General features: G+C 42.5%; 1 protein-coding gene across 1 annotated transcript in view; it reads right to left on the bottom strand.

The window, feature by feature from the left end:
- DCDC2 (doublecortin domain containing 2) overlaps positions 1-12,865 on the bottom strand; it is a 739,932-nt gene that overhangs the window by 524,418 nt on the left and 202,649 nt on the right. The window lies entirely within an intron of this gene.

The following is a 12,865-nucleotide window of genomic DNA, read 5'->3' as shown; positions in this document are numbered from 1 at the left end:
TCGACTAGACAGAATATCGACAGTCAAAATATCGTTTTTAAGGTAAGTGAAGTAATATCGACTGTAAATAATATAGACAGTGGAAATATCCAAGTATATAATCTAGATAGTAAAAAATATAGTTTTTTAAATAATATTTAATTATTTATAGTGTGTTTATGTTATATTATATGTGAAAAGTGTCATTTTTTGTTATTATTATTTTTAATTAATATTTTTTTTTAATTATTGTGTAATTTTATTCTGTAGCGGGTTGTTGGTTTATAGGGGAATAGGGTGGGAAGTAATTTAATTATAATAAATTAAATATGTAAATTTATTAATTGGTAGTAATAATTAAATAATTGGTAATTAAATAATATATGTGAATTATTTACAATTTAATTGGTAATTAATTTAATTTAATTGATTAATTGCTAATTATGTAAATTAAAATAATGTATTTTCTGTAGCGGGTTGTGGGTTTATAGGGGAATAGGGTGGGAAGTAATTTAATTATAATTAATTAAATATGTAAATTTAATAATTGGTAGTAATATTTAAATAATTGTTAATTAAAAAATATTTTTTAATTAATTAAAATGTAATTGGTAATTACTTTAATGTAATTGATTAATTGCTAATTATGTTAAATTAAAGGGGTATTTTTAGGGTTCAGGGTCAGTTTTCAGTTTTTGGGCAAAGGGGTATTTTTAGGGTTCAGGGTCAGTTTTCAGTTTTTGGGTAAAGGGGTATTTTTAGGGTTCAGGGTCAGTTTTCAGTTTTTGGGCAAAGGGGTATTTTTAGGGTTCAGGGTCAGTTTTCAGTTTTTGGGCAAAGGGGTATTTTTAGGGTTCAGGGTCAGTTTTCAGTTTTTGGGCAAAGGGGTATTTTTAGGGTTCAGGGTCAGTTTTCAGTTTTTGGGCAAAGGGGTATTTTTAGGGTTCAGGGTCAGTTTTCAGTTTTTGGGCAAAGGGGTATTTTTAGGGTTCAGGGTCAGTTTTCAGTTTTTGGGTAAAGGGGTATTTTTAGGGTTCAGGGTCAGTTTTCAGTTTTTGGGTAAAGGGGTATTTTTAGGGTTCAGGGTCAGTTTTCAGTTTTTGGGTAAAGGGGTATTTTTAGGGTTCAGGGTCAGTTTTCAGTTTTTGGGTAAAGGGGTATTTTTAGGGTTCAGGGTCAGTTTTCAGTTTTTGGGGTACATATACAATATTGCCTATTATTTAGTTAAATTTTGTTACTATATATATATGTTTTAAGAAATATGATGAAAAAAAAAATATTTTTTTACTTTCATTAATTATTTAATTATTAAAAGTTATTTTAAGTATTATTAATTATATTTTAGTAATTAATTTTTTATATTAATGTAATTAAACATTGTTTTTAGTAAAGTCGATATTTTTTACAACGATATTTTTGTAAACGATATTTTGTACTCGATATTTTTGTACTTACCTGTTTGTAGATAGAAACTCGATATTTTGACTGTCGATATTTTCTCAACGATATTTTGGGTAGTCGATATTCTTTCAGTCGATATTCTTTCAGTGATCCACACGAAACCTGGGCTTCATCCTGGACTTCTCCCTCACGATGACCAAGCAAGTCAACGCCGTTTCGTCATCCTGCTTTAAAACCCTGCGCATGCTCCGGAAGATCTTCTGATGGATTCCTACCGAAACCAGGAAGACGGTCACCCAGGCTCTCGTCAGCAGCCGACTGGACTACGGGAACACCCTCTACGCGGGAACCACTGCCAAACTACAGAAAAGACTCCAGCGCATACAGAACGCCTCCGCACGACTCGTCCTGGACATCCCCCGCCACAACCACATCTCCGCCCACCTGAGAGTCCTGCACTGGCTCCCCGTCAGCAAGAGGATCACATTCAGACTCCTGACCCACGCACACAAGGCTCTCCACGAACTGGGACCCAAGTACCTCAACAACTGCCTCACTTTCTACACGCCCACCCGCCAGCTACGATCAACCAGCCTCGCCCTCGCCACAGTACCACGCATTCGAAGAGCCACCGCCGGAGGAAGATCCTTCTCCTACCTGGCGGCCAAGACATGGAACTCCCTCCCCATCCACCTACGGCTGACCCACGACCATCTCTCCTTCAGGAAGCAGCTCAAGACCTGGCTTTTCGAGCAGTAGCGGACCCCTCCCTCCCAGCGCCTTGAGACCCTTCTGGGTGAGTAGTGCGCTATATAAATTGTTTGATTGATTGATTGATATGTCTTATTATAAGCACTTATATCTATCCAATTCATAGTTACCAAGAGTCCTTTTCTATGTTTGAAAGTTTACCTGCGTGGCTAGTAGAGACAAGCAAGAATTAAAGGGCAGGATCAGCTTCTCCCTGAAGCTTTAAGTGGAACTCAAAAGAAACCCAAGTAACACACATTGGAAGTAGACCCAGTGAGGGAGAGTTGTTAAATGATTAGCACAGTAAAAATAATAAACATTACCGCCGTACAAATGTTTTTTCACTGCTTGATATCGTAAATTCTCTGCTAAAATTGAGGCAAAAATGTGGAACAAGGCCACTAAAGCCTCTAATTGTTCAATAACTATTTCTTCTTTGACCATAGTGCATTGAAGAGGCCGTATGTAGGCATATGCGCTAATCAACGTGATATGGTATGGTATATCTCAGAGCAGCATACATTCAAGCAAGGATCAGGTAATGAGAAGGCGAGCAATATTTTTTCTATACATATAGAGTAGTAGGAAAATAAATGTAGTACACCAGTGAAAAATCCTAAGCATAATGCAAAAAAGAAAATGTGCTGACATGAAGCAGAAAGTAAAAGAAAATTCTAAAAGTGCAACGGCTGATGCTCACAAAATGACATATGGTATACAGACAAGTGCTGAGCTCCCTGCCCAAAATAGGATTAATTGTCATTCTGACCTCTAGCCATCTCTGTCACTGTTCCACGCCAATGAATTTCGGATCAACTTACCTGCAAGAAAGTGCACTTGTGACCCCAGGAGATTCCTCAAACAGAGTTATCTGAGCGTGACTGCAAGGGCCCTCTCACTGCCAAGCTAATCAATACCTTTTTGGGCAGGGGCAATATTTGCCAAAAGCTTAAAATAAGCAGGCATTGGCAAAGTCAAATGGTTGACATTTGTATATGGATCGGCACATACACGCTGTCCAACATTACGCCCGCTGTCTTTGCCAATGGTTGTTTGCCTAGCATTAAACACAGGCAAAAGTATCTGAAAACTGCATTAGAGAAAAAAACATTGTTTTCTATTCTGTGGCATCCATTTCAGATGTTTTTGCTAGCGACCTCCACTGAGTGTTGCTGAGCCAGCCCCTTTTAATTTTGCGTGTAATATAGGGCCAGATGTACAACCCTTCTAATTTGCGACTTGTAAATTGCGTTATTTTGCGACGTGCAATTTTTGACTAGTAAAATGGAATTTACAACAGTGTCTCAGTCACTTTGCGATTCCTAATGGGGTCGCAAATTGCCTGCCTCATTAATATTCATGAGGTAGATGCAATTTGAGACCCCATTTCAGAAAAATATCCCCTCAGGTCTCGACTTGGTAAGTGTCGCAAACATCTTCCCTCTCATATGGATGAATGCCCTGTATTCCCACCAACTCAACCAGATCTTGACGTGTTTTAGTGGGAAGCCTCTTGATTTGCATACCAGCAATTCCAGCACCATGCACTGGTCTAGTTACTTAACCCACGGCTCTAATGACGGGTAGGTCGTGTTGCCCCTGTCCCTTGCAATGTACCTCGTTGCAAGTATAAGACACATGTGGAGGGAATTTAACTGATATGTACTGAGATCCAGCTCATCAGTGAGGTGCAGCAGTGTGTGTGTGGGTTTAGTCTGTAATGGACAGCCTAATGCCTCCTTCATTGTCCTCATCACTCCACCCCAGAATAGTTGGATAGAGGGGCAGGATGTGAAGGAAGTCACCACCTGCGACAGACAGCTGATGCAGACAGGGGAAGGGGCCCTCCAAAAGTACCACAATCGGTGCATGTGTTATATATTCTGTGTAGTATCCACAGATGGATCGCCCATAACTGCATTGCTATTCCGGCATCGCACCACTTCTCCTCAGAGAGGTCACCAAGGTCCTTCTCCCAAGCCATCCATAAAAGACCAAAAGTGTTGGGTGAATTGTTCGTAAAGGTTCAGTAAATGAGAGAGACTCTGGGTTGACTCTGCCCTGTGAGGAGGCGGACCTCCAAAGGGTTATGTTCGGGGCGGGTGCAAGGCATAACGCAGTTGAAGTTTGCACTAGAATTGCCGTTTATGTATGCCTAAGGCAGTGTGTGGGTGTACAATTGGAAACCTTCTGTGTCCCATTTATTACGTCTATCAGGGTGGACTTGCCTATCAGATCCCATCCCAGAATCCCTAAAGGGAGATCACATCATGTTAGATGGAGAACATACACAGCAGCATCTCCTGAGTGAGACGACTGTTTGACCCCAAGTGTTTGAGAGTCGCTGGCCAGAGGTTCAGAACACATCTGGTCACCAGTGGCAGTGACACAAGAGGGTGAGCTCAGTATAGATAGTGGAAAAAGTGGATGTCACTAATAACCCACCTTTCAGTCGTAAACGCCAGGCCCAACTGAGGGGAGTGTAACTAGAAGTCTAACATTGAGAGATATGTCGCTGTATAGGAGGAATGTACATCCGCCGTGTCTAAGCTCCCATCGTATGGTCACTTGCAGCATTTGCTCGTTGAAATACGAGTGCCCCTCCAGCCAATATGAAGGAGTGTATAGTAGCTTTGAGTTGAGTGAAGAAGGCATTTGGGATTTTAGAGAGAGAGAGAGAGAGAGAGATAGACGACCAAAATGCTATAACTGTGGGTTCTTAGTGCAATAAGTTTTTTTCCTAGGCCCTCTCTTCATTCTCCATGATGTATACTCCTAAGTATTTCAAGTAATCTCTCAATATCTGCAGGAGGAAGCCCTAGGTGAAGTTCAATGGGTTTGTCCTGATAGGATAAATGTGTGATTTAGATACAGTGAGGCCGGTGAATTCCCTGAATGTTTTAAGGATATGGAGTAGTGAAGGAGGGAGAAGTGTGGCTCACTGGTTAGAGGAGGCAGACCTGGAAGCAGAGGTCAGTCCCGGACCAGGGTTCAATTCCCGGCTCCGCGGGGTCTTGAGTCCTAAAATGTCCATGGACTCGACAATTCTCGCTCCGGTGCCTACTCGATTCACGGGTTCACACTCTGCGACTCTGGACAATAGCTTGCTTAATCTCCACAACGGCCCCTCGCGGCGGGATGCCTGGCTTTCACCTTGCGGATACCCTGCCGGGGTTATCTCACAGGGGAATACCAGGATGGGTTCCCTAAGCAAGCGCTTAGAAACTGCTTGGTGATTTGCGCTATATAAATTCCTGTACATTTACAGTACCTGCGGTCAAGATTCTGCTGGATTCTGAAGAAATACCAGCAGGCCATCTGTGTATAGTGAAGCTCTTTCCAAGATCGTGTCCATCCATTGAAAGCCCTGGATTAGTGCATCTATTCGAAGCCACACTACAAGTGCCTCAAAGTTCATGGTGAACAGTAGAGGTGAGAGGGAGCCTCCCTGCCTTGGACCTCTATCAGGGATTTGTCAGAGTTGGGCACCTACCCAAAAATTGGCCCATAGGACAGCGTAGAGGAGGTGGTCATGATGCAATTAAGTATCTCCAATCAATCAATCAATCAATCAATGACACTTATAAAGCGCGCTACATACCCGTAGGGTCTCAAGGCGCTGGGGGGGGGGGGGGGTGCCGCTACTGCTCGAACAGCCAGGTCTTCAGCTTCTTCCTGAAGGAGAGGTGGTCTTGGGTCAGGCGCAGGTCGGTCGGGAGGGAGTTCCAGGTCTTGGCGGCCAGGTAGGAGAAGGACCTTCCTCCTGTAGTTGCTCTTCGGATGCGGGGGACGGCGGCGAGGGCGTGGTTGGCTGATCGGAGGTGGCGTTTGGGAGCGTAGAAGTTGACTCGGCTGTTGAGGTAGCTCGGGCCTTGGTCGTGTAGGGCTTTGTGTGCGTGGGTGAGGAGGCGGAAGGTGATTCTTTTGTTGACGGGGAGCCAGTGAAGGTCTTTCAGATGTCCGGAGATGTGACTGGTTCGTGGGATGTCGAGGATGAGTCTGGCTGAGGCGTTCTGGATCCGCTGGAGTCTCTTCTGGAGCTTGGCGGTGGTACCGGTGTCGTGTATTTCTATAGGTTCTGATTCGATCCCCCTATTCCTGACCCTATTCTGGTTAAACTTACTAGCTAGTTAACTAACAGTCAGCCCATGAGGCAAGAAATCCCCCATGATGCAGATACCGTTATCTGACGCAGTCACACTACGGCACAGGAACGTGTTATCTGATTAGGTCATAACGCTTGAGATCTAATTAGACAAGCGACATTCCTCCAGCCCCTGATAAGGCATACGACGTTCTCATAACAAATCAAACCTATGACAACCTGGATAATCCGTGCGGCCATTGTTTTGATTTCACAGAGAACTTTAGTAAAGAATGTGCTAACGAGCAAGTCGTATGACATCTTTATTGACGTACCTATGTCCATCCTTACGTCAATCTCGGCACCTTTAAGGTATAAATATTGCCGACCTTGCCCTATGCAAACACACGCGTGGTGACAAGACGGAGCAGCCATACTTGCCGAAGCCGAGAGCAGAAGCAGACCCCGCAGGCAGCAGCCCCGCCTTCCTGACGCGCCGAGAGACGCGCTGCTATCTCAAGCCGAGAGACCCAGCACCGGCGCTTCTGGGCAGCCCTCGCAGGCAGCCTGGAATATCGAGAGCAGAGAAAGAGATACCATTCCTCATTCATCCTAAATTCCAGGTACAGAACTGAATAACCCCTCCTAGAGAATTCTTTAGTTATTCACTTGGCAAAAACAAACTTAAACTAAACTGTAACTTTCTATTCCCGCCCACGCATTAGACTTAGGTCAGGTACACGGGGTAGGCGTATTTAGAAACACCAGTTGAGTACGTTTAGTCAAATGTATATGTGTATGTAAATATATTTTAATCATTTTAAAACATCATATGGCTCAGAAACCATATCAATGTTTTTACAGTATTATTTTATACTATTGCTTCTAATGTATGCACTTTACTTAACTATAAGTATTGCAATAATATCGATCCATTTCTCTTGTACGAGAAAAGAGAATGATCAATAAATAACATCTTTTATTGAACACGCCCGTCTCTTCCTTTTCTCTACATTCTGATGAGACTAAGAATGCACGTACTGACTGAGTAAAATAATTGCCTTGTGCTCACACGACTCTCGAGATTGACTCTTGATTAGGGGAGAGCAAAGTTGTCATGTTCTATGGTTGTCAGAAACTAAATCCCTTCTTGTCTAATCAGGGGAGTTAATCCTTCCTTGAACATTCGAGAAAGTTTCTAGCGAACTCTGAGCTTAGCTGGCAAACCCAAAAATTAAGTCTAGTATCGACAGTAGTAGACCTAGTTAACGTCTGGCCTAGGCCTTTACTGCTGTAGGCACTATTCCAATGCGCAGAGCCTATTGGGAAAATAGGAGCTACACTACATGGCGCCCAACGCGTTTGGAAAGGGCGATAAAACTAACGTAAGACATTTAGAGTAACTCAGTCGTGCTTTCTCACTCAGACCCCTTTTCCCAAATACTCCAAAGACGTCTGGAGTGGGTGAAAGGTTATTATATCCTCCAAAACCTCGCAGGAGGGAACTCCTATGTATGGTTCTTGGTCTAGTCAACGTTGAAGGATAAAACAGTTCCAAAATATTGTGCATCTAATCTCTGTTTCCATAAAGAAACCTGATCTGCAAACAAAATAATACCATCCTGTCAGTAAAATGGGAGACAGCGATGGAGAAAGAGAGGCAATTAGATTAGCTACTGAAATAGCAGATGCTGATGCTACCATGCAAGCAGCAGACGCGGATATAATACTTATTCCGGTCATTAAAAGGAGATCTATAACCTTAAAACTTATAGAAAATGGACTGACACCTAGAGGTGGCACAGTCATATTCGTAATTGAGGCACACGAATATCGGCAGACAGAGGTATACTATACATGGATACATTTTCCAGCAGCAAATGCTGTAACAAAGTACTTCCACTATTACAAAGTAGAGGAACCTCCTGAAACGTACACTCCTTTCGAGGAGGTGGAAGTACCACTCAAATTCCAAGAGCATTTGCTCTTATTTGATGGCGCCCTAATACATAACAATCACATTACAAGGCTCGGTCCTTTAGGAAGACCAGGAGCAACGTGGCCGGTCCTAGCCGGATACACACCACATCCAGACATCGAAAGAATGCCTGCAGCAGAGCTATTAATACAGCTAAAACAACTACTAAAAATTCATAGACAATTAGTTCAGTATGTAATGCGGACTTCAACAATTCAGCCAGCAATTAAAATTCCACAGCTGACCCCTCACCAGGGGAACACAAATAAAATCACACCACAGAACATCCAATCCTGCCTAGGTAAAGTTCCAGCTAAACGGGAACAAATACCATTCTGGTTGGCACAGAAAATTACCCAAATAGAGGCGGTGTTTCCTGACACCACCCCATTAGAAAAACACAGGATTCTGACTATATGTCTCCCAATGGGAATCACACCACACATTGAGGACTGTGACACTTGGGGTACAGTCTTTGCTTCCATCTATACAAAAACGCACGGTGTTCCATCCATTTCGGTGATACCAGATGTGCTAAAACAAATTCAAGATGAATACGGTCCAGAACCTGCTTTAACTCTCGGTATGAAATTACTGAAAGACTTCAAGCAGGTCTCGGCTATATTACTAGCCAACATAAAGGGTGAAGCAGCAAACGTGGCGATCCGCCAGAGGTTAAAAGAGACAGATATAGCAGACCAACCAGCTGAAATTGCCAGAATCATAGAAAAATCCTATGAAGAACTAGGCAGAGATAGTCTAGGTGGAATACCAGTAAAACCGCAACTGACTACAAGTCCAGAAAAAATATTTTTTAATAATAATTCACCAAAAAAGAACTGGGATGGAAATAAACAATCCAATCCTAAAGAAAAGAAATTCCAGTCCAGAGGAAGGTCTCCTAGGCGAAGAGAGAAATCTCCGAACCCGAGACAAAGGTCACCTCAGAGTGAACCCTCTGGGAATAGATATAACCTTAGAAATAGGGATAATATTAAAAAACCTGATAGATATCAAGACATTGATACACGTCCCTCTCAATCTTTTCAGAATTCCTCGCAGAAATCGGAAAGAAGAGGACGATCAGAAGAGCACGCCAAGTCCAAAGACAAGGAACCTGCTCAACTGAAAAAGAAATCACAATTTCCAAAAAAGAAGGTAGCCAGTATCAAGGTAGTTAACAATGCCGAGAATACTGAGGACACAACTGAAAAACGGAGAATGGGCTCAGACAATGCTAGACAGCGCAGCAGAGGTGAGCATAGCTCGCAAAGTCCTTATGAATCATCTGGAGACAGTGGACACGAATGAATACCTTCAAGTGGAAACTGCAGATACCAGAGTTAGCAAGCCCCACAAAATATACGAGATAACATTACGTATAGAGGGAGATAAGACTAGGAAAATAAGGGGACTATTTTGGGATAACCTATCCAAGGGCTATGACATCCTTCTAGCTGAAAAAGACTGGCCACCAGAGTTTGTCAGGGAGTGCCCTCATGGCGAAGAAGTAATTATGCCTGCCTTCTCGAATCAAATACCGATTCATAAAAAATATACACTTGCTAGAAAGTGGGCAGTGGCCTTAGCACCTGCTTTATATAAAAATCATGTAGGATGGGATGAGGATTCTCCTCCTCACAAAGTCCAGTTAAAATCACAACCTACTGTACAAAGGCAGTACCCAATTAAGCAAGAAGCTAAAAAACAAGTAAATGAAATACTAGATCAGCTAGAATACCAAGGGGTGATTGAAACTTGCACCTCACAAATGAACAATCCTTTATTTCCGGTCTCCAAACCAGACAATTCGTACCGTCTAGTTTTGGATTACCGACACCTTAACACATGTTGCAAAACTTTTGCAGTGCAAAACTCACACAGTGCTGCACTAATGAATAACATAGTGCGCAAAAAATACAAAACAACCTTGGACATCTCCAACGGATTCTTTTGTCAAAACATAGCACCAGAGAGCAGATATTTAACTGCATTCTCAGTAAATGGCACTCAAAAACAATTCTGTCAGTTAGCCCAGGGGTACAAGAACAGCCCGGGGGTATTCTCAGCGAGAGTAACAGAATTACTACAACTATATGATGATGAAGCATTATCTTATGTCGATGACATTTACTTAACAGATGATGACTTGGAAACTCACTTGAAAAGAGTGAACACCATAATACTTGGTTTCGCTGCAGAGGGTTACAAATTCAACTTCAAAAAGTCCAGAATTGCCCATCTGACGGTCCTATTCTTAGGATATGAGTTATCAAGTGAAGGCAAAAGCCTGGCAGACAATTTCCTAGAGAAATGTGCCGTAATCCAAGCTCCTAAAACACTAAAAAACCTACAGTCAATTCTAGGCTTCCTAAATTTCGGAAGAACTTACATTGCAAATTACGCAGAAAGGGTCAAACCCCTTTATGATCTAATTAAACCAGACTTTAAAAGATCCAGTTGGACTCAAGCACACACAGAAATTTTGAGATCCTTACAAACAGACATGCTAATTAAAACAAAATTAGAAACCCGTGATAATACACGCAACCTTGTGATCCGAGTCATCCCAGGGAGATACGGATTCACATACCTAACCTCTAATGAGGGAGATAAGGTACCAATTGCATTCAAATCACATTTGTACACAAAAGCTGAACAGAGATTCAACAACAAAGGAAAAATTGTTCAAGCAGTTCAAACCGCAATAGCTAGAGAAAAAGACATAGCTGACGGTAGACATATCACAGTCAGAACAGCAGAATCAGCTTTTGAGGCATTAACAACACCGTGTAATTTACCAACAACAACATTGGATCCAGAATGGTTACAATGGGTAAATTCAATCACAACGGACAAAGTATATTACTTCTTTGATCCAGAACTAGAAGAATTAAAAAATCTAAAATATGAAAAAACGTATCCTCTGCCAATCGACATTCTGCCTCTACGACATTACGCCTGTGTAATCTATACAGACGGACATGCTCAACCCTCCGTTTGGGGAGAACATGCATACAATCCCACATGTGAGATTACAAAAGAAGTGTGGCACGGAGGTAAACTAAGACCTCTATTAACAAAATCACACTCAGTAGAAACTAATTCAGAACTACAAACTGAAATATTAGCTTTGAAAATGGCGCTAGATAATGCGGATCGCGAATTCCCGACGCTTATAGTGTCAGATTCATATTTCTGCGTCAAAGCATATAACAAGGATTTGCAGACCTGGATTCAGAACGATTACAAAGATGACACGGATGCACCAATAAAGCAGAGACTGCTCTGGGAACAGGTAGCTCTTTTGAAAAAAGAACTACCAAAGACTCACGTGACACACTCACTGAGTCACCAGCGTGATGGCGTTCACGTTGTAGGGAATTCATTGGCTGAAACAGCCGCAGCGGCAGCCAGTAAACCGGCTCCCGTAGATCGAAAAAAGCGTACATTAAAATACATTGACGGCGAAACATTGCTGGCAGTAAAAACGTCATCAAAAGGCGACTGCTCGGCGTTACCGATCAACTATCCACTCAATTACACATACATCATAGATGCAAACTCCATTCCTTTTGCTCGAATCCCTGGAGTGGGGGATAGAGTGATTCCAAACATGGACAGGAGAAACTTGTTAATCGCAGACGCACACATGGGCGAGGGTCTCAGACACCTTAAATTAAAGGATTCTCTGGAAGAATTACAATCACGGTACTGGTGGCCAGGCATGAGCCTGCACTACACCATGTTTGTAAAAAACTGCCCAAACTGCAACAGAGATCGCAGTGGGGAGAGAAGCAGTTTAATACCTCGTCGTATCAAGGCAGATAACATCACCACTAAAAAGAATGGCTTGCGATTAACATATACAGGCTAGTTCCCACTTATAATGTAGATCCACAACACTCGGCTGACGTCCGGACTGTTATACAAGATTTGCGAGTCTAAATGGCATATACGCTAAGAGCATGCTACGTTCGACCAATTTTTTTTCCTTTTCTCAGGCAATCCAGCCTGGGGGGGGAAAGAATGGCCAAATGAGCACAGCCCAGCGGGAATCTTCTCACTTCCTTCCTGAGGGTATGGGATGGTGTAAAGAAAAAACCAAGACAGAAAGCAATCTATAATAGAAAGGATATTAGGTTCGGGAGCTGGGTGGGTCAAACATCTAATAAGTGTCCAACGTAGTCTTAATAACTTGCCAAGAAATTCTCTGAAGGGATTCAGTCCGTACGAATTATTATTCGGAACTAGGATGTTGATCTCTGACCTTGATAGTCAGACTTCAGTGGTAACAGAAAAAAGCTTTGATGTCAAAGACCGTTTGGCTATTTTGCAGGACTTAAACAAAACAAGAAAAGACCTGAGCAACATACAGTTGAAAGAACAGCCAACGACCACTGAAGAATCACCACCTGTCCCAGCAAGACCTGTCTGGATTCCAAAAGTCGGGGATCTAGTCAGGGAGAAGATCGCGGTAAAGAAGGAATTTGGGCCTTCTTACAGAAAAGCAGTTCCTGTATTGTCTGTCAACGGGACAAGATCAGTTGTACTACCGCCACTTGCTGGAAAAAAGGAGAACCGAGTTGTATCCATCGACCTGGTAAAACCACAACATGTGGCCGATAACAAACAGTAGGCCAAGTGGACTCCCAATAAGTAGCAGAACACCA

This window comes from Lissotriton helveticus, chromosome 4_1 (assembly GCF_964261635.1).
Source record: "Lissotriton helveticus chromosome 4_1, aLisHel1.1, whole genome shotgun sequence".
NCBI lineage: Eukaryota > Metazoa > Chordata > Amphibia > Caudata > Salamandridae > Lissotriton > Lissotriton helveticus.
The sequence above is the reverse complement of the archived record's forward strand: the minus strand, read 5'-3'. Positions and strand labels throughout refer to the sequence as shown.